Here is a 24,978-nt window from a genome sequence, read left to right on the forward strand (position 1 = left end):
CACAGGGGAAATTAGAGCATTACCTGTTCTCCGCCCGCGTGCCAGCTTCCTAGCTGCACGCGCAGCCCATGCTGCGCGACCAGCTGTCTGGGAATGTGCCACTGCGAGCAGTGCGGAGGAGCCAGGGGATCTCTTAGGAGAGCTGCTCTAATACCACAACTGCTTCACGGCAGGACTGTTCCCTTCATAGCACAATATTCAAACACTTCCGCCACTCGCGACTCACAGCCCTAAACTCCAAAATAGAAAGCGGGGGGACATTTGAGCCGGTTCCCACGAGGCAGCCATTATTATATCTGCGTGGAAGAGTGAGGGCTGCCGCCTCTCTAGCCTTAAAGCCCTTAATAGCCCAGTTTAGCTGAAGCACTTTGTTTTTGTAAAAGGCTAGACTTGGCGGTGAGCTAGGAGCGGGGATTGGGAAAATGCTCCTGTCCAGACGACAAAGCATTCCTGCTTTCCACTACTTGTTCTACGTGCATTCTCAAAAGCTTGCTGTCAAATGAACATAGTGAACTGAGACGTCGAGTGGTGCAAAGTCTTTCGGGGTTAACGGCAGATTCTGAATCACCCGCTTTTAAATGAATGATTTTAATCACTGGCAGCGTTGGCTCAAACGTTGAAAGATCCCCCAACCTGGGCAATTTGTAAAGGAATAGAAAAAATACAAAGAGTGGCCAGTGAATGCTCCATATTCTGTACAGTGTGAGCCATTTTGTCTCAGTCTCATGACTTAAGGTTCAGTTGCTCAGTTTGTATTACTTTCCTACTTCTGGATGCATTGCCCCTAGTGAAAGTTGAACTTCAGGATAAGCTTGACTTAACTGGGGTTATCTCATGTATCACTCAAAGGCCATCTTCAGGGGCGCCCCTTATGTCAGTCAAACAAACCTGACCAGGCATTTAAAACTCTCAGCCAAGATCCCATGACCCCATGATACCACTTTGCAAATAGAAATAAATTGAATTCAGTGCACTTCTCTGCAAGTAAATGTTGGTATCACAAGAGCACCCACTAGACATGGAGCAAGCACAACTGAAAAACTGCTGTTCACTGGACTGCACCATCCCCAAATTCATTGCTTAACTACCTTCCACTTTCATGAACCTCAGGGAAAGTACAGTTTTCGATTCTAACACCTTGAATCAGGTGTAAGTTGTGGTATAACAAAAACCACAATTAGAAGTGGGGATGGCTTACCATCAACAATGGGGTTCTAAGCATCTCAAAGATAACAAGAGTGAACTGCAACTTTCAGAGCCAAAGTGATCTACAGCAGTCAGAGACCAGAGAGCGAAAACACTTAGGCAGTGAGGTGAAGCCAGGTACAGTTTTCCATGGATATGATGACCCTTGCATTCCTACAAAAAAACAGCCTAATGAATTCAGAACTGCAATGGAGTGATGGGAACAACACTTAAAACGCTTACATTGTGCCTTGTGTAATCCACCCTCACTGTTCTCTTGATCACTGGCTACTCTCCCTCAACACACAGGCATTTTGCTTTCAGCTATTGGCTCACAGTCGAGGCCCAGCTAAACAGCTCGCCATGTCACACTGGCCACAAACACAGAAAATAAACAGTACAAGTGGAGTGAGTCCAACGGGATGCATTGACACGAAAGGACAGCAGGTATAAAGTCAATAGAAGACTCAAAGCCACCTGGGACACAGTGCTCCAGTTCAGGATTTCAATTTAGGAACATATTCCATTCAGGAAATGGTACCTGGTTGACTTCAGCTGATTAACTTTAATTCACAAAGGTGGAAACAATTGCTAAAAGCAAAGCCCAAGACTAAAGCATATTGGTGACCTTGGTAGCACAGAGTCATCTGGTATCCCTAACCAGGTACCCCAGAAGAAAGCGGGCCTCCTACTCTACTGCAGATGTCTTCATGATCATATCACCCATACAAAAAACAACTAATATAGGACTCAAATTCCCCTAAGGGGTCTTAACTTTTAAATTTGGATACAGGGTGTAAAGTCATCAGTGATACTTTGTCCCCATAAATATTAGTTTACGGCATCTACACAATTTATTTCGCCTACATAAGCACCACTCATCTCTTTGTGCAGACAAAGACATGTAATGGAATTCTATTTTAACCACAATGGTAATTACCTTTTTGTCCTTTTGCACCTCCATTTAGGGTAACGCAACAAAATTTAAATAAATATTGGCAAAGCCCATCGGTTTCGCCAATGCTTTTTTTCAGATGCTGCTCAGCAACCACCAAAAGAAAGAAATATGGTTATTGCTGATGCTTTTCAACAATGGCAAAAATAAATATATGCATAAGTGTGATGAGGCATTTTCTAGAGAGTCCTCAGGGTGATGACACATAAGCTTGCAGTTGTCGCAACGCAACAGCAATTTTGTGTTATAATTTATCATTCCAAGATTGCACATGTCGAACTTGGAGTAAAAATTTGTGTAAATTGTGCATTTATCAAAAGAAGTGGCCCGGTTGCAAATTACAGTGGCCAGGCCCTCCTAATTAGTAAAAAAAAAAAAAAATAGGATGAGGCAGGACAGGAAAGCACCGGAGGGGTAGAGGAGTGGAGCGTTTATTATAATAAACGCTCCACCAATGGGCAGCAGTGAGAAAGTAGGGGAGCATGAGCAAAAAGGGACAACGTTTTTATTTAAAATAATCCTGAGCAGGGTGGGCCGGGCTAGGGAGAAGCACAGAAAAACTTAGGGATGGGAAATTAACACAGAGTATGGGAGGAGAGGTGTAAAGGAGGGAGCATTGCACACAAGAGAGGGGGAGACAGTAAGAAAACACATGAAGTACTAAAAGAAAGAGGAAAAAAGTCCCTACCTGAAAGCAATGAAGAACACAAGTGATCCAATCAAAAGATAGAAAAGAAGAAATGCTTCAGAGGGCGGGAGAAACAAACAATAGGGAGGAAAGCCATAAAAAACAAAAGCAAGAAAATCAGACCTATAAAGTCATCCAATCAAGAGCAATGGGCAGACTCAAAGCCCACTAAGTGCATATATTTGAATATATTAGAGCAATATGTGTTTAGCCATAGACATCTAAAGTGGTCTATAGGCGAGACCTATATATTTATAAAATATTGCAACCAATAGAGCCATGCCTGAAAAATGTATATTACATTTTGCTCTCTGTATTCACTGTAAAGAATCCACATACTAACTTCATAAAATACATGCTTTTTATTTGTAGAATAGTTTGAGGCTTGCAATGAACATGCTTCGGCCTCTACCAAGTTTAATTACGTTTTCAATGGTCCTCTTCCCTCCAACAAACACAAAGTTCCTGCTGCTCAGGTTTTAGTCAGGAATGTAGCATCCTGTCAGATAATTGAGATAGTAAGAGTAGTTACTGCTGAAGAGGTTTCCTCCTAAATCCTTTGTTATCACTGTGGGATAGAAAATGTGACAGCAATGACTCATACTTTACTTACTATACCAAGACTCTGTACTCAGGCCAAACTAATACAAGCCTGTCCACGCTGACATTTGAGGGTTTTCCCATGATGTTAGACCTGCGAGATGACCAACTCTCCTTTACCATCCCATACATGCTTCTGCATTCTACCAATTCCCCATAATGAGGACATCTCTAATGTAAAGATACTGGCACACTAGGAGTTTAATACTTTGACTTGTAGAACGCCGAACTCCAACAACATGCAGTCTCGGTTGGCCAACATCATCGACCTGCCTCAAAACCATGCATTGGAGGCTTAGTAAATATTGCATTTTAAGCACAATGACTACGCCTAAAGCCAAGCATTGTTAAAGCCAATAGGTTTGACCTTGAAAGGTTGGTGCCAAATTTGATTGGAAGAAAACAAATGCAACAATTTGCCACACAAATAATAATACAGTTTTATGCTGTTGACCAAACACTGCACTTTTATTCTACCAACAAAATACTTACATTTAGAAAAAAGCATATCATTTTAATAGAACAGTAAAAGTACTTCTTAGCAGGCTGTGTACTTGGATACAGGAAGCTCTGGTAAGGAACCTTTTTTTTTTTAGTTTTACTGCACCTTGTAGGAAAATATCATTCATAGTGTCACGATGACAATGCAATATTGATGTTAAATGACTGTAACCTGAACACATGCTTTAAACAAGGGACAACAATGACTACAAAGGAAAAAACCATTGGCAAGGTAAAGGTTTGCACCGACCAGCCCTGGCACTGAAGTGTACTTCTTTTTATGTGGATGCGCTTGTGAAAAAAATGTTGCCACTCACAATGCAAGAGAGACAGTGGCTAAAGTGGTCAGACCGACTGTGCCATGCTGTATGCTGTGGTGGGTGAAAGAAACATTTTAATGACAGTTGGATAAACAGAACTGATGCATAGCCCTTCTATGTATGTATAGCTGTGTTTTCTACTGTATGGGACTAGCAAAACAGTAAAAGCAGTTTCTAGGCCAGACCTAAAAAACAAAGATGACACTACATTAAATTCACAAACTAGTGTGAAATTCAAAATCCCAGAAGTGACTTTAACCACAGACAGTCCTCTTCCAGTCTATACAACGTGAGGAGAAAAGGATAAGAGTTCTTTGCTTATCAAGTCATTCGAATACACATTGACAGAGTACCTGGTAACATCAAAGGTTGCACATTGATTTCATGAATACAACTTTCCAAAACTTTGCCACGTTAGTGGAATGGCAATCCAGTTTCAGCTGCCATTCAAGAACCTTCACAAACAGTCCGATGCATGTAAATTCAAGGGCTAGATACACCAGATACTTAATAGGCCGAGGAAAACAAATTGCGCCAGCATAATCTCACATAAGTTATGCACTTTGCATTACACTTGCTATGCAAAATGACAAAGATTCTGTCATTACACCACGTCTTGTAGATGAGATGTCGTTTGGGTAAAAATCAGATATCATTGGCATGCAAAGAATGAGAATGAATGGAACACGAGTGGCCCTTTTTTTCACCTCACATTTGCACTATTTTATAGCACAATATGCCTCCTCGCATCCAAAATGTACACGGGAATACATTTCACGCTAATAAAAAATGGCCAAATGCTGAATCAACATTTCCCATAATTTATCTCCTTAGCGGAAATTATGTAGATTTCACACAGCCCTATTTATGAATGGAATCCTGCCACACAGGCACATACATGTTTCAGTCTCTACCTGGCACTAAACAAGTCAGCTTGGTAAAACAGATTTCATCCAAGTAGGCTTACGATGTAGCCCGGTCCACGGATTAGATTTTTTCTTCCTTTAAAGTTACATAGGCTTTTAAGGTCTGGTTTGACAGCACAGTTTGTCTGGAAGCCAATGCTTAAAAAAAGGTAGAGGGAGCTTTGGTTTTCCACAGAAGGGTATCACTCTCTCACCTCAAATGATTGGCTGTTTGTTGCATCATCCCTCGTCCTATGGAGTGATTTCCTTACACTTCACAAGGAAGTATTTTACGTCTCAGAAGTACGCTAAATCATCAGACGTTGCATTATTTGTCACATAGATGCACTGTATACAGAAAACAAATGCTTGTTTGTCACTGCAGACTTTTTTTTTTTACCTTGTTTAATGTTTTAGTCATGACTTAAATGAAAGCCAGCTCTACTGGCTTTGCCAATGCTTGCATAGTCAAGCCTCTACTTTATCAGTGCATGCTCTAGGGGTTCTCGTGTACTCCTGGTTAACACATCCGAAAATGCGTTGTCGACCAAACCCAGAAAAAGAAGTGGAGAGAATAAGGAGGGCTGTACACTTAACATTCATTTTAATAGCATATTATTTTAGCATTGTTGCTTCCATTCATGCTAAGGGAAGCAAAGCTGGGCTGCCTGGAGTATACCTTTCCAGGCATCTACATCCCTGTTAGGGTTTAGTGCCTGACTGTGTGCATTTTGCTCAGTATTAATGTGTTCAATTGCATACTTTGATTTTTTTTTTTTATCTCGACGCCAGAAGCTGGTGTATGTATGCTTCATGGCTTCAGATAAACCTTTTGTTCTTCTGGGGTTGATCAGCTGGTGCAGCCGTGAGAGGGAGAGAAGGCAGGAAATTCACAGGGGCCCCGTGGTTTCAAAAAGTCAAATTACCTCTGAGCCAAGGCATGGCTGATAATTTAAATGAAAAAATATATATACAGGCTGCAGCACACAACATCTCCACTGTTAGGGCTTTTAATGAAGCCCCAGTTGTGATGACACTGAAGCAGAGAGCGCTACGGCGGGATAATTACTTGACTCCCTCACAGCTGAGTTTCACAGACCTTCCATGCCGTAACGAGCACCGATTGGAGGTGGGACTCGCAAACACCGCCGTCCGCCATTAGCAGCCTGGCGCAAACACAAACGAGGGTTTTCAAAAAAGCACGCAAAGGTTGTGAAATTCCAATGCATCCTTCCACTGGAGCAGGGTAAGTTCAGCCTGTTCAGAAGGTCACTTCTCGGAGCGCATCATGCTCCACGCGATGCACCCTGGGAAATCACCAAATCAGAATGCAGCGATTTTCCTGTACAGAATACTGACTGCAATGCGATGACGAATTAAGGAGGAAATGTGCCCACCTAATCTGCCACAACCTTCTTCCCCTCAGCTTTCTACTACAATTACCTGAAAGCAGTTAGGTTGTCCAGTGTTCATGGCACATTTCAAGGAGGCAGCACATCTTGGCTGCCACGCATCTCTTGGTGGAGAAAGAAGAATTTGTCAGAAATGTAGGCCTAGCTGCCATCCACTCCACATCACATCTCATGGCATTGCATAGGCTCACCTTCTGCTCTTTTATGACACAGGTCTATCTGTCTTCCAATGGCTTTACATCTCACAATGTAGGCTTTTCTGCACAACTTTCACCTCCCATCTCATGATGTACACACACCTGCTCGCCCCTTGCCTCCCATGTCACGATGTTAGTCTTTCGATACTCCCCCCAGTTTGCCATTGCATCATATAGACCTCCTTCCTCTGCCCCATCCCCATCTGATAATGTATGCAAACATGCCATCACACTGCCTCCAATCGTGTGAGACTGGGCCATATGTTCAATCCCAAGGTGTGGACCCACATTGTATCCCACTCCTTTTGCTGCTCATTACCTAGCCTGCCTACCCATCATTGCCTCCTGTAGGATATCAGACCCTTCTGTATGGTCGCCCTGAATTTTGTATCTCTTAATAGACCCTGACTTTTTGCTGGCATTAGAATTTTGTGCACTTTAACCCGGTTAACCAGCAGTCAAGTGCCTGTGCTCCCACTCTATAGATGGTCGATTTGGCATATTCCTCATTGGTATATTAAACTATAAGTCCCTAGTATACATAACGTGTAGCCAGGAAGTTAAATGCCATAAGTAGACTGCAGCATTTATTGTGCCATCCACTACAGTGGTAGTGGAAACAGGGCTTCAGACCTACTATTGCAGCCTGACTATAGCAGGGTAAAAACTGCAATTTAAACAGGCAATATAAACCCATTGGACAGGTGAAACCCTCTTTTTTAAATATTAAGAAGTCACCCTTTTGTATGTCTAGTTGCCTAGAAGCCAGGGTGCATGGTATTTAAAAGTAGGGCATGCAGAAATGTAATATTAAGATTTCCTTACAGTGATTAGCACCTCAAAGCTGAAGGAAGGCTGGCTTGCCCATGAAGAAAACCAGAGTGCAGATTAAATTACTAATACTCTATATCGGAAATGAGACTAACTAGACAAAATATTAAACCACTATTTGCACTCATCGTTTAAAATTAAATCAAATGCTGAAGTCAGATTTTTAAGGAAAAATAACTTTTAGAAAATTACTTTTTCCATCCCTGAAGCTCCCAGAGGCTAATTTGCATTTATTCTCCAGTTTCCCCAGCTTGTACTTTGCCTGAATATGATGTAAATGAGTGACATTCCTCCCAGGAGCTACACAATTAGTCACTGTTTGGTACATCTGACCAGCATTCTTGGCGCATTGTGCTTTTCAGCACTATTTCTACCTAAAATCTTACAAATTCATATCTACGTTTCTCCTTATTGGATTTGTGTAATTTTGGTGGGGGTTTATTTATTCGATTTTGCTCTAGTTTTCTAATTCAGTTTGGGACTTTTATTGTTTTGCATTTTTGAATTTATTACTGTTTTGGCTAAAGCATAAATTCTTTACACATTACCCTAAGTTAAGCGGTCTACTCAGGGCCATAGCTACTAGAGGGCTGAACTCAGGTAATTTAGTGACTTTAAGGATTCAGTCTGACAAGAGTTATGATTATTCCTTGACATGGGTAGCCACCTATTCCCCCTTTACCTTCCACTGCATTGAAAAGAAGCCATGTCTGCTGCATCAATAAATTGTCTATTGCTTTCAGTCAGAAGAAAACATCACAATAATATTGGACTCTTCCCCCTAACTGCCAGCAATGCCAAAATATTTATATCTCTGTAGCCACCTTTTAGAATCCCATCAGAAAAGATATGATTACAAATAAGGTTTGAAAATTTAAGAAACAGTATTTGTGGGAAAGAAGAAGGACAGGTAACAGAATACCTGTCACAGCCATCTTTAGCAAAAAGAACTATTGATGGACAGAATGCAGAACAATGTCATACATTCACCCCAGTAGAGAGATCTGGGCCTAAATCCATCGTTTTTTTGCTCACCGTGCTCTTTAGGGCATTTTTTTGTTCCTATTATTCTTTAGAAGATTTTATTTGAAGGAGACCAATTTCTAGGTACTCAGTTTAACACTTTATGTGTACACGGCATACACTGACAGGCATCATTAAGTAAACACTTAACAGCAAGCAATGCTTCCCTTTTCTGTAGAACGATATCCTCTATTTTTACACAATAGCCCTGGTTATAATAAAAACTCTTACGGCATGAATATCAGTAAGAAACGGCTGACACCAACTACACAAGTAATCGGGTGTGACCACAAAAAAGCATTTGTTAAACTAATACCATGTGTGCCAGCACTATTCCTGATTCAGAATGCTTACGTAGACAGAGTAAGTATCCAACCTAATTGTAAGTCTGAAAGGTTACTCCCAATATCCAGCAAGACATGCACTAATTTAGCTTGGCTGCCAGTACGCATGCCAGTGAGAACAAGCATTGTCATAGCCAATAGGTCTCGCTTTTGGGACCTTATAAGTGTTTAGCCATGCAACAGTTGCATAACTAAATACTTATAAGGTCCCAAAAGCGAGACCTATTGGCTATGCCAATGCTTGTTTCTGTTTATTACTGCTCTGCAGTAATGGCGGCGCACGGGTGCCACCATTACTACATAGAAGTAATAAACAGGCTCACGGAGAACATCAAAGCGGCCGCAAAAGTGAAAGTGATCGCGTTCAAACATCAAAGTGGCCGTGCGGCCGCGAAAGTGAGGCGCGCGCACCCGCGCACATGCACTGTAGCTCTAGGCTACAGTGGTAGCACTTTTTTGAGCCCTCACAAAATGTCTCGCCAGACCAGCGCATGCGCTGGTTCAGGCGAGACCTAAAAAGGAGATCAAGAGGAAGCATTCTTGATGACACTTTGCAGGAAGGTTGTACTACATACTTCTCTCATACCTTCATTACTCCAATTGGTTGTGAACGGACACTGCAACGGTGAGCATGCACTCCTACCAGTGAGCATGTACTCCTACTGCCGACTCCACATCTTGATACAAACCATGCGACTTTAAAACCTTGCTCAGAGGAATACCATGAGATTTTCTACAGTTACCTTTCTAAAAGCAGGACAGTACCCTCACACTCCAGGGATAAGCTTTTATCCTTTACTTGTTTTCATCATTATGAATTCTTGAGTATAGACAGCTTTTAGGTGCCTATTCTCGAAGACCGATAGTGGGCAATACAAATGATTACAGTGGCCTTGAGCCAGCCAAGTGCTTACCACTGATTGGGGTTCACTTTAATCTAATTTGCTTGTTTCTTATTCAGTGGCTTTCTTTCATCTTGGTTGTCTCTCTCATTGAGCATTTGTTAACATATCACTACACTGCTCACATTCAAGGATCTACTTTTTCTTTTTATTCCTGCACTTCAAAGGAATGCGTGTATTTCTGTCTGTCTCTCATGTGCTGTGCCCCACCTCACATTGATGTACCTTGCGTGTGCTGTGCTGCTCCCACCATCCCCATCCCATCCCATTCCGTACTTTCCTCACCACTTACTACCAAGCCTTTAATTTATCTATATTACTCAATCTTAAGCTCCTTCCTTGCTCCACTGGCCCCGCATCACTCTGTTTTAAAAAAAAATAAAAAAAGATTGCTCTCTTAATACCCCACTCCATGTTGTTTATTTTACATTTTTTGATGGGACCAACAGCTGAACTTTGCTGCCAGGCAGGTCATTTCCAATCTGCACTTTCTCACACATTTAAATAATGTTTTATTTACTGCTCCAAGACTGGTGTCTGCCATTTAGGAGAACTAAATAGACAACAAGCATTTCCAAAGCCAATTGTTCCCACCTTGCAGACCTATTAACAATGACCAAGGTGCCTGAAACAGCAGCTGTTTCCAGTCACTTCATTCTGTAGGCACATGCATGCGCTATGATGTATGACCGTGCATCTGTCAAAATGCATACACCCACACCTACATGATAACATGGGCTCCATTTTCATTTCTTTTTATTGGGCTTTATTAGACGGTGGATGAAACTTAGATAGTTAAATCAAGAAATGAAATTGTGAACATAACTGGTTCACAAAATATTTTTTGTGGTGAACAGCAAAGCAGAAGGTAATTTCACTTGATTCCTGCACCATCCACATTTTAAAAAAGCCACAAAATGTTTAACATATGTGGGCCACGTACAGTACAAAAACAAACATTTGTATGATACAGCATGAAACCCTCATATGCAAGCAGATCACCGACTAATGTGCTTAATAACGGTACAATCGAGTACCAAAATGCAGCACTACTTCACAATGAAGTGTAGTATCTGGAATTTATATTAAAAATGAATAACGGCAAATTCATCATTAATGTGACCTTTCAGCCAGCTCATAATGTAGACAGATTCCATTTTTTAAAGGTAGCTTTTATTATTTAACACTCCCAGGGTTGGATTAGACATGGCACTAATGTGCTCAGAGCCTTCAGTCTTTTGTTTTATAACATTAGCATGCATGTACAATAACACAACCTGGTAAGATTTATAGACAACCCGATATTTATTTTGCAGCTCAACATAAGCAATCAAAATATTATATTTTATCAACACAAACCCTTTGAAAGAAAAGAGTTTCCTGCTATTAAGACAGCTCTGTTATGATTGGAGACAAAAATACAAATTGTCTTACAGTCCATACAACATTTTGGCAATATGTATTTATTGTATTTGTATTAGCGGTGTGTGCATAAATATTTTATTGCACTCTAATGGCTTAAAACAACCCGTTTTGTAAACAGACATCACATTAAAAGAAGGATAATCCATAGAAAAGATTTCCCATTTTATTATTCTGGCTACTTGGCATTAGCGCTCAAAGTGATGTTCTTGGAAATGCACTTTTACTTCTTCCAAACCTTCTTTCTTCTTGTTGTTAAAATCTTTAAAATGTGCCAATTGGTAAATGAAGACAAATATGATTCACTAGAAATTATTCATATCACAGCGAGCCACTGCTAAACCTGGCAGGGGTGCTATATTGTAGGTGGAATTAACATAAAATACATAACTGCAAATTATCCAGGAAATAGCTATGTTCCTTACAGCACAAATTTACATTTGAGAAAAAAAAATCCTACCTGTCTAGGGCTACACTAGAGGATTTAAAGGGGAAGTACCAGAGTAGAATAAGGCGCCCGGGCCTTAAAAGACAGTGTAACATGTGGCTGATGCAGATATGGTCACAAGCAATTGCCAGAGACAGCAGCCAATATTATACCCTCACAGGCTAAATATTATCGCAGTCAAGTATTGCATTAGTTTTCACTCTCTATAAAAAAAAATGACTTCATCTACTCTATTAGGCAGCTGACCTTCCTCTTGAATGCAGCCATAAAGTGTGATACCTAGTAAAATGCAAATGCAGCTGTAAATATTTTATAAAACCATTGCATACATCTCTCAAGCTAGAGGTCTTAATTGAGAGTAAGCTATTTTTTCCAGTCAATATATGGAAATGGAAAATGCTAATTTGTGTTTTATACTTCTAAAAAGCCCTGGAGGACAGCAAACCGCAAATGCACTCACTCTAATATTATAAATATAATTTGGTTCCCTCTGTATAATCCCTAGGGCTCTCACTTGTATCTCCCAATTGCTGCCGAAGAAGAATTGCAGATTCACTCCTGTAGCATCGGTGCAGAGTCCTGACCCCTGAGGGAGGCTGGCTTGGAAAAGCGGAGAGCGGCCGAGCTACTAAAAGCTGCCCATACAGGAACCGAATTGGAGATGTGGAATTCTTGCACACTAATAGTGGAAACTACCACTAAACTCTGTTTAGCAGGCTATGGATGAGCAGCATGAGAAGTCCACCATACTTTAAATATGATTTAACTAGAAAGCGTGTCTACAAATGCAAGGGAAAGGGCGGATTTCAATATCAGATGTCTGTACTCATTAAAGACCATGTTTTGATGTCAGGACCACAAACGCACATGGATTTGTTGTTCGCTGAAAACTCTATAACGGAAATAAAAAATAAAAAATGAAGGTGGAGTCTTTTTAAGGTTCTCAACTTTCTTTGATATATTCAATTGTCATAATAGATTAGCCACTAACCCTGTAATGGTAGTCCCGGAAACGATCTTTTTAAAGGACTTGCCTGGGAGGAGTTGGCCTAGTAATGGATTGGTTGGAGACACAATGTAGTGAGAAGGCAGAAGGTTTAAAATGGGATAGCAGGCAAGTTTGCCAATTTCAGAAGGAGATCTCTTATTTTGGGTTGAAACGCTTTATTGCATAAATCTTAAAAATGTTGTATTACTTGTAACATGTCTTAAACATTCCCAGACTCCACTAGAAGTTAATGGAAGGCTGAAAAGATTCCATATTTTCAATGATGATACAGCTACCCGTCTATCTCTGGACATTTTCACAACTCACCCAGCCACACAAAGAGGAGACAGATAGCTATCAAGCATTTGTGTATTAAGGCTGCATTAGACATGAATACAAGTATGAAAAAAGGACTAGCTGCACATCGGTGGAGGTAGCATGGTACCACTGAGGCGGTGCACCAACTGCTATGGCCTTGCTTTCAACCAGAGAGTCTTAATCACTCCTTTGTATGTACAGCAAATGTCTGGGGTGGTACAACAGTTTTGATAGACAAGGGATCTTGCTTTACTGCTCAGTCTCCCATCAAAGATGGAGCATCTCACTGTAGAGCTTTGCCCTTCATGTAGGCAGATGTTCCACGCAACAGAGCTCAGTTCTTCAGTTTGGCAGATGCAACCTATGGCAGAGTTCAGTCCTTAAGGTTGGCTGAAGCTCTTTACAGCAGAGCTCACTCCTTCAGAATGGCAGAACCGCCTTATGGAGCAGCTTGTTCCTTCAGGCTGATAGAAACATGCTTACAGCAGAGCTTAATCTCCAGGTTGGCTGGAGATTTTAGGGCCCACCCTTACATGATTCAGATGATTAGGAAAGGATGACGGATCGGTATGGAATGGCTACTTTTTTATTGTATTTTACTTCATCCAGGTGTTTTTTCTCTTCCCTTCTCCGTTTAGGTTGTTGAGTATTGATTCCAGTACCTGGCCCGAACAAGGGAATAGCTGAATGACGGGCCAAATTTCCTCTACACTTTTATTTAGCTAAATAATGCTTGATACTTGAACTAAGTACCTAATCCTGCCCCCATTACTGAAGAACCTGCAAAGCAGGGTATGCCTTCTGGTGCAGAACCTTACACCTTTAGAAAGCTGCCGAAGATGCATGAAACAGACTTGGCATGGTGATGGTGATGCAATGAAGACTAGAAAGCAACTCCAGCTGTGGGTGCACTCAAGAATGGTTTCATAACTAAAAGGCATTGTGAGGGAATGACTAGCATTCCTTCAGGATGTTCTCATTTTCAACATCCAAGTGGACTACAGGAGACGTTCAGAATGTATTTTTCTTATGGATCCCTCTATGTGCACTATTATAGACTGAAAAGACTCATTGTGTTGCGGAGTAGTTTAATTTCTGATCTGTAGAGTGTTCTAAAAGCCGATGGGCATTTAAGACTCCACATTCATCTCTGCAGAGAGGCATGCCACGAACCATGGCTTCTCTGTAAAGCTGAGAATGGGTTACGAGCCTCTAGTTATACTTGTGTAGGTAGAGTGTGGCTGCATTACCTGAGAAAGCCACATAGGAAGCTTCTTGTTCTGGGAATGCTCTCCTCCTACTACAAAGCAGATGCGATTGCCATAGGCCTGCAGTACTGGAGTGAGGGAGCATGCCATTTGCAAAACCACTGAGCAAAGTGACAGCCTCTGGTCCGAGAGGAAGGTGACGTGCCAGAGTCTCCCTGAACATGCACAGAAGAGAATTGTTTCAGTTCGTGCAATTCAGCAGCTTGAGTCTTAATGAAGTGAGCATGCTATAAACACACAAATATATAAAAACGGCTTTTTTGTTTTTAGTCTAATTGTATTCAAACTTTTTTGCTGATGTTTGATATGATTAGAAAATAAGGATCCTGTGTTGTCTTCAATATTGAACATCTTGAGAGCTTGTTTCTAATATCATTATAGAAAATGAGCGTTAAAGGCAATGCAATCAAACACAGAAAGAGGACTGTCGCATCACATGACAATATTTTGCCATTTAAGAGGCCCCAGCATTCCATATACTAAGAACCCCTGTTTAACAAATGTTTTCCTGTTCCAAAAAGAATAAAAAATTGAAATTGGCATCTACTAAGGAGTAAAAAAAAAAACATCTTTGCATGGATAACAAACTATCTGCATTCAACGCATCAGAGCAACTTCCTCCAGCTGTAGTAACCCTCGACTTAGCGTGAGTCTCAAGAGCATGTTAACCAGTGCCGAAGAGGACACCAGAACTGTTCCTGCCCATCGAAATGTTATAACAATGAAGGTTTCAGTGCAGGTGGCAGGAAGAGGCGGTACGCCCCGTGCCCTACACTTACCAGGGCCAAACCCTACTTAAGTAACATTTCTTTATATAACTGAATAGCAAGTAAGCTTGTGGTTTTCAATAATAATGAGGCAGATGATGTCAGCAAAAGACTTAGAAACTGGCGCTTGGAGCACCTGACCGAAGCGGAAGAAGCATCCAGAGGATCCTGCATTACGTTTTAGCCCCAAACTTCGTAAAAATGTCTGGGAAGCCTGGAAGGAGAAGTACAGTCCGTGTCAGGAACGTAAAAGGAAAAGTGGACATTATGCAAGGTATGTGCAGACCAACCTAAAGATCTTACTGGACCGGGCCGCTTAGGGGCACAGAGAACTGTAGGCCCATATCCATAATGAGGCAAGAAAAGGTCCCAAGATGGCAAGTCCCATGGACCCACCAGATAATTGAGTCACCAGAGATAGATTCCAATAAGGACAAGAGTTCAAATATATATACGTGTTTTAGAGAAAATATAGCAGCCCACACCTTTTTTGTGGTGCGTGGATGACCAAGGTGAAAACGGATTTTCGATTTACAAATATCACTCCCACAGCTCGCCACACTCTGCCCTACAAGGGCCGCACTATCTTCACCGATGAGACCGAGTGAAGCAGCTTGGGCAGAAACCCCAGTACTGCCTAACAGTTTATAAAAGGATCAATTATCTCTTTTTTTCCAGGTTAATAATGTCACAGAGATAAGTTGGATCCCCTCAGCTGACAGAACAGGGAGCACCAAAGGTTACTGGCAAGTGTCACCACTGACACCCTCGTTAGCAGGTGTTGGGAGGCTGAGAATCGATTGTGGGGCGTGCTAATGACTCCTCTAAAAAGAATCATCACACTTCGCTCAGAGCAGAATTACAGAAAAGGTGTCTTGTAAACTGCTCTGACACAGGAATGAAGAGGGTAGTGCAAGGGAAAAGGTTCAAACTAGTGTGATCGCAGCGGCACACAACGAGGGGCTGAAAGACGTTTTATCGGCGCTAAAAACCAGGAAAACGTTGCAAAGCTGTGATCGTGACGAATAATTAATACATTATGCAAATTAGGAATGTTGTCATTGCAGTTAGGAAAATGTCAGCCAAAGCCACAGACTGTAATTCGAACTGTAAATAGAAAATGTAAATTGTAACAGAAAACAAAGAGAAGCAGGAGGAATATGTTAAAGATAACCTATTTCCTTCCAGCGAAACGAATGAGAATAGGAAATGAGACCATGGGAAATTGGTGATTGTGTCCCTTTTCTGCTAGTGGTATACATAATAGAAAAAGAACATTTACATAATAGAGAAATAACATTTGCATTGTTAAGATTTAGTTCTTGGCATATAAACCAGCTTAGACTCAATATGCATTTCAGTGATGGAAACATGCTTAAAAAGAGTTCTACAAATGTGGGATGCTATTTGCAAAAGTTTAACAGGAAAAGAAATTTGCTCATTTGTGGTTGTTCCTAGGTTTAGATCGAATTAACGAATTCACAAAGAACCACTGGATTACCACTAGAAAGCACAAGTCAAAGATTACTAGGAGTACACGTGTGACTAGTTTTCCCTATCAAAATGTAAAAAAAAAACGTACGTTTTCATCTAGGCAAATTTGAAACTAAAGTGCATTTGCACTCAAAAACCATTTTTGTTCCTCCATAGGCAAAACATTTTTCTGTATCATGAAACTTCATTCCCTACATATCCCATCAATTTTGTGGGTGTAGACTAGGAGTATTAATTTACGTCTAGCCTTGACAAAGTTTCTCCCTTCCTATAAATGAGGTGCAAGATGGACTTGCGCCATGTGTGGGACTTGTGCATGCTGGAATCAAGCACAATCTAGAGGATACAACCAGCGGGTAGAGTAACCAGTTTATAAATTAAAGGAACAGCCAGAAACACCATTAAGACCTAGAGCGCCACGGCCCGATTCGTTGCAGCACTCTTCTAGTGCGGCTCAGTGTAACCGCTCCTTAAGGGCTCCCCAGAGTAGCCAGGTGAAGTCCATTTGCCAATGTTCTTGCTGTCGAACCTGATCAGTTGTTGTACAGAAGTGATACTCAACATATGGCCCAGAGGGTCGCATGCTGCCCTCCTGACCTTTACATAGCCCCCCCCCCCTGGTCAAGAGCAGCACTGGGCTAATATTTACGTGACTCAGCACCAACATAAAAATTAGGTTAAACTGGCAAGCATTCATTTAACGGTTAATTACAATTAAATAAAGTAAGTAACTAGGGTATCCTGAACCACTTAACTTTAGGAACGCATTCATTTATAAAAAAACATCTTGCAGTAAAAGTAAGATAATTCATTAACATGCAGAACCGTTTCACTTTAGTATATAAGATTATCAGTGGATTGAGAATTATTATTTTTTTAATGATAGTTTTCAAACATGAATTGAGAAATATGAATTCTTCCCTACACCCTCATTACAATGCCAATAGTGCATGAAGAGGCAAGTCAGTTGTCATGTGCACCTTTTGGCGGCTGGGGTTTTTATTATATATGAGCAACATATAGTTTATTAAATCTAACAATGAAGAAGGCTTTGTCCAGCACACATCCTGAAGTCATATATTTCGAGTTCCTTGTGTGCCAATGAATAAAAAGGAGAGAAAGTGAAATAAAATAATTACCAAGGATCACACAGTTTGGTTAAGAGGAGAAGCCGGAATTAACCCCAAGTTTTTGGTTTCACATTGTGCAACGTCATACACTAGATGTATATGCCTGGCATCCTTTACACCCACCTTACCACAAACCCCTCCCGAAACCTTGACCTCCACTTTGCTGGTATCAATACGGCCCTCGGTCACTTCACAGACCAAATTTGTGGCCCCTGGGAAAATGTTTTTGAGTACCCATGATGTAGAGTTTTCTTATACTTAAGCCGTCTTAGATAGGCACCCCACTCTCGCTAATGCCACTCCTATCATCTGATCTGTTAACGAATTGCCAGAATTTAAATTGATCATTTTGTCTTATTAGTTTATAAATTAGCAACTTATTGACCCTCACAGATTCTTTTCTTCCCATAAAGTTGTTCAATGTGATCTCCTTCGACTGTTCGGATTGAAAGTCTCTTCTAAATTACGTCTATCCTTTTTGCTTATTTTGGGGGCTCGCTTAAATTCTGAGTTACATATCTTTAGGCATAGTCTTAGAATATTTTATTGTCAAACTGTTAGTTTGGTTATACTTACTTTGTTTTTCAGGGTATTAGGGGGTCAAGTATTCTGAGTCAACTAAGCAATGCCTGGCCTGCTTCGTATGTATATTTAATACAATAATATTGTATGCAAGGTTTCAAAAGTGTATACAAAGAGCTTACTGGCAGTGACCAATAGATTTCTTTGGTTTATGCAGTGTATTTATCAACAGACAGTAAATGGCTCAGGCTACAATATTTTGTGGCTAATTGAGGAGCAATTAAAAATCTTCTTCTATGGCAGCTACAGGTGGCTGAATTAAACAAGCATCTGCAATGCAATAGGTCTCGCATTTACGCGAGTTTGAGCTATTTGCAATGTAAATTACAATGTCTTTTATTTATGTTTTGGTTTTTAAAACAAATAAAAGGCAGTGTCATTTGCAATACTAGTAGCTTAAACTCTCGCAAATGCAAGAACTATTGCATTGCTCTCTTTTTTTAGATATGTAGTGCTGCTACCTGTGTAGCGTAAAACTAGCCAGAGAGCAAGAGAGCTCTGATAAGTGGGGGAGAGACCCGACGGGTGGCTTGGGTTGTTCCAAAGAGGCAGGTAGTGTATGGGTCCCATCCTGTAGGATGATGTCATCTTCGAAGAATGAGTCACGTTTCTTTCTCAGCTGCAGGAGAGTAGGACCCATTATCATAATGTTGATGGGGATGTTGCTCCAGATCCTAGGGGTGCAGCTGGACAAGGCAGGTGGGGGTGAGATGGACTGAGGAGACTGGTAAGTGGTAAAAGAGGTGGAGAGTAAAATGGGATGTGGAGAGAGTAATTGGAGGTGAGGGATGGGAGGTGGGAAATGAGAAGTGGTGAATAAAGTCGAGGTGGTAGGTAAAGTTAGATGAAGCGGGAGGCTAGAAGAAGGGTATTTGAAAGAGAAAAGGTGGAGGTGAGATACAGGAAGTAGGGAGATAAAAAGGGCAGAGATATGGAGCAGGTGATAGGTGGAGAAAGAAGGGAGCTGGAGAGTGAGGAGGTGGGAAGAGTGAAGAACTGGGGAGGGTGCAGATGGGTGATTGGGAAGTGGGAAGAGAGGTGAGAAAGAAAAATAGCAGGTGGTGAGACAGATGGGATGAGGGAGCTGGGGGGGCTGGAAGAGGGACAGAGGGTTTGGGCCAGAGAAGTGGAGGTGTTGGAAGAGATGTAATGAGACAGAGAGGGTGTAGGTGACTGGTGGGAGGTTAGAGATTGTTGAAGGAAGTGAAAGATGGGTGAAATGTGGAGATGGGTGAAAGTTGGAGAGGTGAGAGATGGGAGGTGAGAGATAGGTGAAAAGTGGAGATGGATGAAAGGTGGAGAGGTGAGAGATAGGTGAAAGGGGGAGATGGGGGGGTCGAGTGATAACTTAAAGTTGGAGCGAGATGGGTGGTGAGGAGAAAGCGTGAGATGTAAAGCAGAGAGCAGAACAGACACAGAGGGGGGCAGCCAAGCAGCCACAGAGGCGAGTCATGGGCGGTCGAGGTCTCTGCTACAAACTCAAGATATTTACAGCAGGAGGCTAAAAAAATAAATAAATAAATAAAGAGGCGAGGCGCCCTTCAGCGGCAGAAAGGAGATAAAGCCGAGGCTAACATTAAATATGGCATCTTGCTCTGGGCCTGTCTTCTGTCAGACAAGATCACTGCCCGGAGAGAGGCTGGAAGGAGGGGGCCTGGCAGGGAGCCCCGAGACCAGGCACCCTCCTCCATACTGTCAGTCACCCTTACCCCGCCCATGTTGACCCTACAGCCATCGCGCCAAGAAACTCTTCAGAGCGCCCACTGATGTCAGAGGGTCATTGACCACTGTCGGCACAGTGCCACCGCTCACTGCAGACGCACCACTGCAGACAGTGCCACCGCTCACTGCAGACAGTGCCACCACTGCACTGAATGTTTTTTAATACAATGAAGCACTGTGCTTATGACGATATGCACAATAACTTTTTGAAAACTTGTACAGTGCTCAGACGCTTGAAATGTCCCGGTCTGCGCTAGGGAAAACTACAAATGAATTATTTTTTAGGCAGGGGAGTGAACGACTTATTCTCTCCCTCAAAGGGCAACTCAACAAAGTTCTGTCCTCAGACCGTACCCTCTGTTTTCCCAGAGACTGCACATGTTCACACACCCACTGCCCCCCCCTCGTCGCAGCATCACACTAGACCCCCCTTCATTCCTTAAAACTAATCGCATTTCTGCCTCGGGAAGAAAAGTGAGCGATTCACATAAAAAGAAAAGAAGAAACTAAAACAAGCACTGGCCATCTGTTTTCACTCAGCTGCGTGTTTATATTTGCATGGTGCTTTCACTTTAAGTGAAAGCGCCATGCAAAAATAAACACGGAGCTGAGTTTAAACAGATGGCTGGCCCCCATAAAGATAAGAAATTGCTTTGCGACAGCAGCAAAGCAGGCGACCCAGTCCGGATCGGAGGCGAAAAGGCGTCAACAAAAAAACATTATTTCCAATGGCAGGCCACCGTTTAGCATAAACGGTGACGCAAGCCAATGGAAATGAGGGGCGGGGCTTCGAGTCCCTTTCTGAAATCCTCTCATCCACAAAATCCCTCGCCCAGCAAGCAGCGCTTTGTGCTGCAACACCAGGTGAGACCTAAAAAGCACAGAATGTATGACCTAATTGACAAGTGTAAGCCTGCACTCTCTGAGATATGATATTGCACAGAACTATCTATTAATATTTAATCATGAAAACGAATAGCAATATACTTAACGTGACAAAAATAGGCTTGGGCCCCAAAATAAAAGTGGCCCCCATTAGCAATCCAGATAGCTAAAATTGTTGCCCACATTTGCAAGTCAGGTCCGTTTTGACCTTCTAAAGACACGCTGTAAGGGTATTTTGCAAGGTATGAGAGACTGTGTGTATTTTTGTTTGCTGCAGGCAATGTTTGAGGTAACATAAGAGAAATCAACAGTAAAAACTAGGCCACCTGGCCATACAATAGACCCAGAAACTGTCCAAATAATAAAGGCCCACACATGGACATGTCAGACCAGCCCATTGGGCACTGCCTGGTTGCCCTATAGACAAGTACAACCAGGGCCGGACTGGAAACTGAAACCGACCCTGGCAAACTGCTTGGCCGCCCCCCCTGGGGGGGCTGAGGGGGTGCGGCCGAGCTGTTTGCAAGGACCGGTTTCGGCCGATTTTGTTACCAGGTGCCGATATTGCAGGACCCCGGTAACAAAAACGGCCACCATGGGCCCAAAACCGGCACCCACCCTGGCAGCCCACCGGCCAGTCCGGCCTTGAGCCCAACCCTGTTCAGTGGCTGGAAAGTAATAAGCAGCTTCCCGAATATGCAATACTGGCTGGTTTCAGAATATCAAGAGGCATTTGGCTACCCAGCCTTGCATTCGGCAGCCTAACGATATTGTATGCACAATATTTGTGCAATAACCTCAATGCTTGTTGCCTGCTTTAGGTAGCCAGGACAACGTTAAGTGCGCTGCTTCGCTCAATTAGGAAGACGCACGCCAACCTCTACAGAATTATGTTCCTGCTTAAGTGAACAATTCTGGCAACAAGCATGCGCTACGATGAGAAGCCGAAGAAGAAATTGATGAATTCTACTAAAAAATACCACCACAAATGGAACCCATAGAAACGCCTGCCTGTCCAGACGTGTCTAAAGGAAACTGATAAGATGTTCATGCTGAATTCAATTTTCAGCCAGTTTTTAATTTTAAGTGGTTCCTTAAATCTTAATTAGCCCACTCACCAGTAAGAACGCAAAATGAATCAGAACCAAAGGGATGCAGCCGAGTTCAGAGGTGCATTTTAAAGGGGAAAAAATAGCAAAATGAAGATAGTGTTGTATATTGGAAAGAGGTTGGGGACAATGTGAGAAGGGCAGGCATCATTCAATAATCCTTACACATGGAGAAAAACCATAGTTATTATTTAAATACAATAAAAAGCATGAAAACAAGCCATCTATTCATAAAACACATACTGCAATCCACACTGCTAAATTGAATTTGGCTCTGGCGTCCACGTACCTCTTTGATTGAGGAACCTGCAATAGACAAGCAAATCACCTTACATCAAACCATCCAAAGATTAAACATATGTGTGTGGCAAAGGACCCCACTCATTCCTTCAGGATGATAAAGTGCAAGAGAAATGCCCCAGTTATTTGTGTGTACTTGATGTCTCGGAGGTATAAATGTAATATTTCATGGCTTATATGAAATTATATGGAGTACACTGCAACCAGAATTAGTTCTACTTATTCAGTGAAACCCAGAAGAATAAAGCCTAGCCAGATGATATTCAAACCAGCAATCTACTGAGAATACAATGAGCAAAAAGGTTAAAAGCGAAACATTATTAATGTGCACACCACAATACAATAAACAATATGCCACTCATGGCATTCTCTAAATGCACCACGGGTCGCAGGCCAGAATGCAGACCCTCAAACGAAGAAGTCATTAAGCACAGATAAGTCAACGCAGTGGCATTCATTTAGCTTTTAGAACTACCCCCTACCCTGAATTGAAGGAGTAGTTATCACCCCAATTTGCAAATACAAGCAATAGTAATCTAACAGTAAGGTAACTAAAAACAGTGTAGGGTGAGGAGTTATCCTTTTGGGTCAAAGAAATGGAGCGTCACCACATTTCTAAATCACATTTGATACCGAATCTTTGGTTGGACACACAATGGTGTGTGCGGTTCTCAAGAACCTGACCGTTGGATGCTGTAACAGTAATAGATTTGGCTGGCTTGAACAGGGAAACCACTGTGTACATGTCAATGTTTTAAATGTGGAAAGTGGAAGATTTTGACAACAACAACAAAATAATCGGGGGAATGTGTTTTCCTCATTGACCTATGTTGAAGCAAAGGTAATTCTAGGTGGGAGGCAGCTAAAATAAAGCCATTTTTGCCTTAAAAAATAGTGAGTCAGGTCTGTTGGCATGAATGCCAATGGGTGTCGATGGACTGCCAGGAACATAACACATAAATAAATAGGACATTGTTTTCCTCAAGGTCTTAGAAATATCTATTCAATTGTATTTTTAACCAAGCCGGTGTATATGGGGGAATATGCTAGATGATGTCGGCGATCCTGTTCTCAGAGGGGTGTGGAGCTATCTTTTGGCCTACCATAATGCCATTCTCTGCACTCTCGATTAATATGACCATGTCTAGGAGCTTGAACAAAGACCTAGTTAGTATGAATAGCTACTGTTCTGGCCAAGGTAACTTTAGTTATTTGCTTCCTTGGCAGATGCGAGATTCTTGAGCAGCCTAAGACAGACAAACAAGAGAGATCCAAAAAACCGTGGAAAGGCAATGGTGCAGTAAATTGAAGCAGGATGGACTAGAGGGCAGGAAAACAACAGGTGCTTTGCTCCAGTTACAAATGTTTTATACATTTTACTATAGCCATAAATCTCCAAGAACATGAGACTCATATGCATGTGTTCCAGCTGTATCACAAATGCATGCTTCTGCAGGACTTTCAAAGGAGAGAAACAATCACAGATTACTGGCAGGATTACACTGGCTAAGTAAGGAGAACTCAATCAATCAAACAGACTTTATTCGGTTAAATAGTAACCATAAAAGCACATAAAAAATGATTGTTTTTCTTTTAAAATCATTAGTACAATAGATAAAACGAATAAGATGCACAATGCGGCACAAGATTGGAACGCACAGGGTAAAATACTCTTGGAACAGCTACAAATTGTAAAAGAGGAGCCAATATGGTTATTAATCAAACATGGAATCTCGTACTCTTATTACAGCTCTGAGAAAACCACACACTTGAAAAGTAATACGAGTAACCGATAAAAGCTGCAGGAAAAAAACAGGACTGGACATGCTTGTCTAAGATTAAAAGATATCAATAAAGGTTTGATACATATATTCCTCGGGCCAGAGAAATACTGGCAAATAATATGAAGTGAAGAGTATCCTTTGGAGACTGTAGGTCACAACCACAGAGACCCAAAGTGCCCGGGGGATACCAACCCTTTGGTGAAGCCAGGAGAGGGTGTATCATATTGAGTCTGAATCTAGTCAGTAAAAGGGGAACTCATCTAGAGGTTACTAAGGAAGTTACGAAGAGGGTAAGCACGAAGATTGTGCAAATGCAATGTATATAATTGGAGAACACAAAATGTACCGTCTTTAAAGAACATTTAGAAGAGTTTAAATCGAGTTCAGCTGCAACACCATCACTGTTCCTCATCATATTACACTTGTGTGACTCTGTGAAAAAGGCAGATATCCAACCAAACATGCGTTTCTGCAGGAACAAAGATTATACCCCCAACCATTAACACGTCACAATGTGATCTCTTGAAAAACATGGCTAAAGGAAACCACAAATTTGAGTGCTCTATCGCACCACCAATCCTACGCAACATCATGAGACAGTCCACATAGGACCAGAGCGGTTGATACTTTAACTCTATGTAGCCAATCTCATTACACATCTCAACATCAACTGCACCTATAAAGAAGACTGAACCTCTCTGTCTAGATCAACAGTTAAATCTAAAGTACTTACTAGATCTCAACTGGACACTCATGTATTCTTCATTGTGCAGAGAGTCCGATACATAATTTATTTTTATTTTTTAATTCTAAACTGCTGCAAAACTGCATTTTCAAAAACACACACACACAAAAGTGTACAGCTTCAGCATTTGCGTTTGACAAATATGTACCTGAA

General features: G+C 41.7%; 1 protein-coding gene across 2 annotated transcripts in view; it reads right to left on the minus strand.

Moving 5' to 3' along the window:
* ZNF423 (zinc finger protein 423) overlaps positions 1-24,978 on the minus strand; it is a 503,577-nt gene that overhangs the window by 142,510 nt on the left and 336,089 nt on the right. The window lies entirely within an intron of this gene.

Source organism: Triturus cristatus, chromosome 12 (genome assembly GCF_964204655.1).
Source record: "Triturus cristatus chromosome 12, aTriCri1.1, whole genome shotgun sequence".
NCBI lineage: Eukaryota > Metazoa > Chordata > Amphibia > Caudata > Salamandridae > Triturus > Triturus cristatus.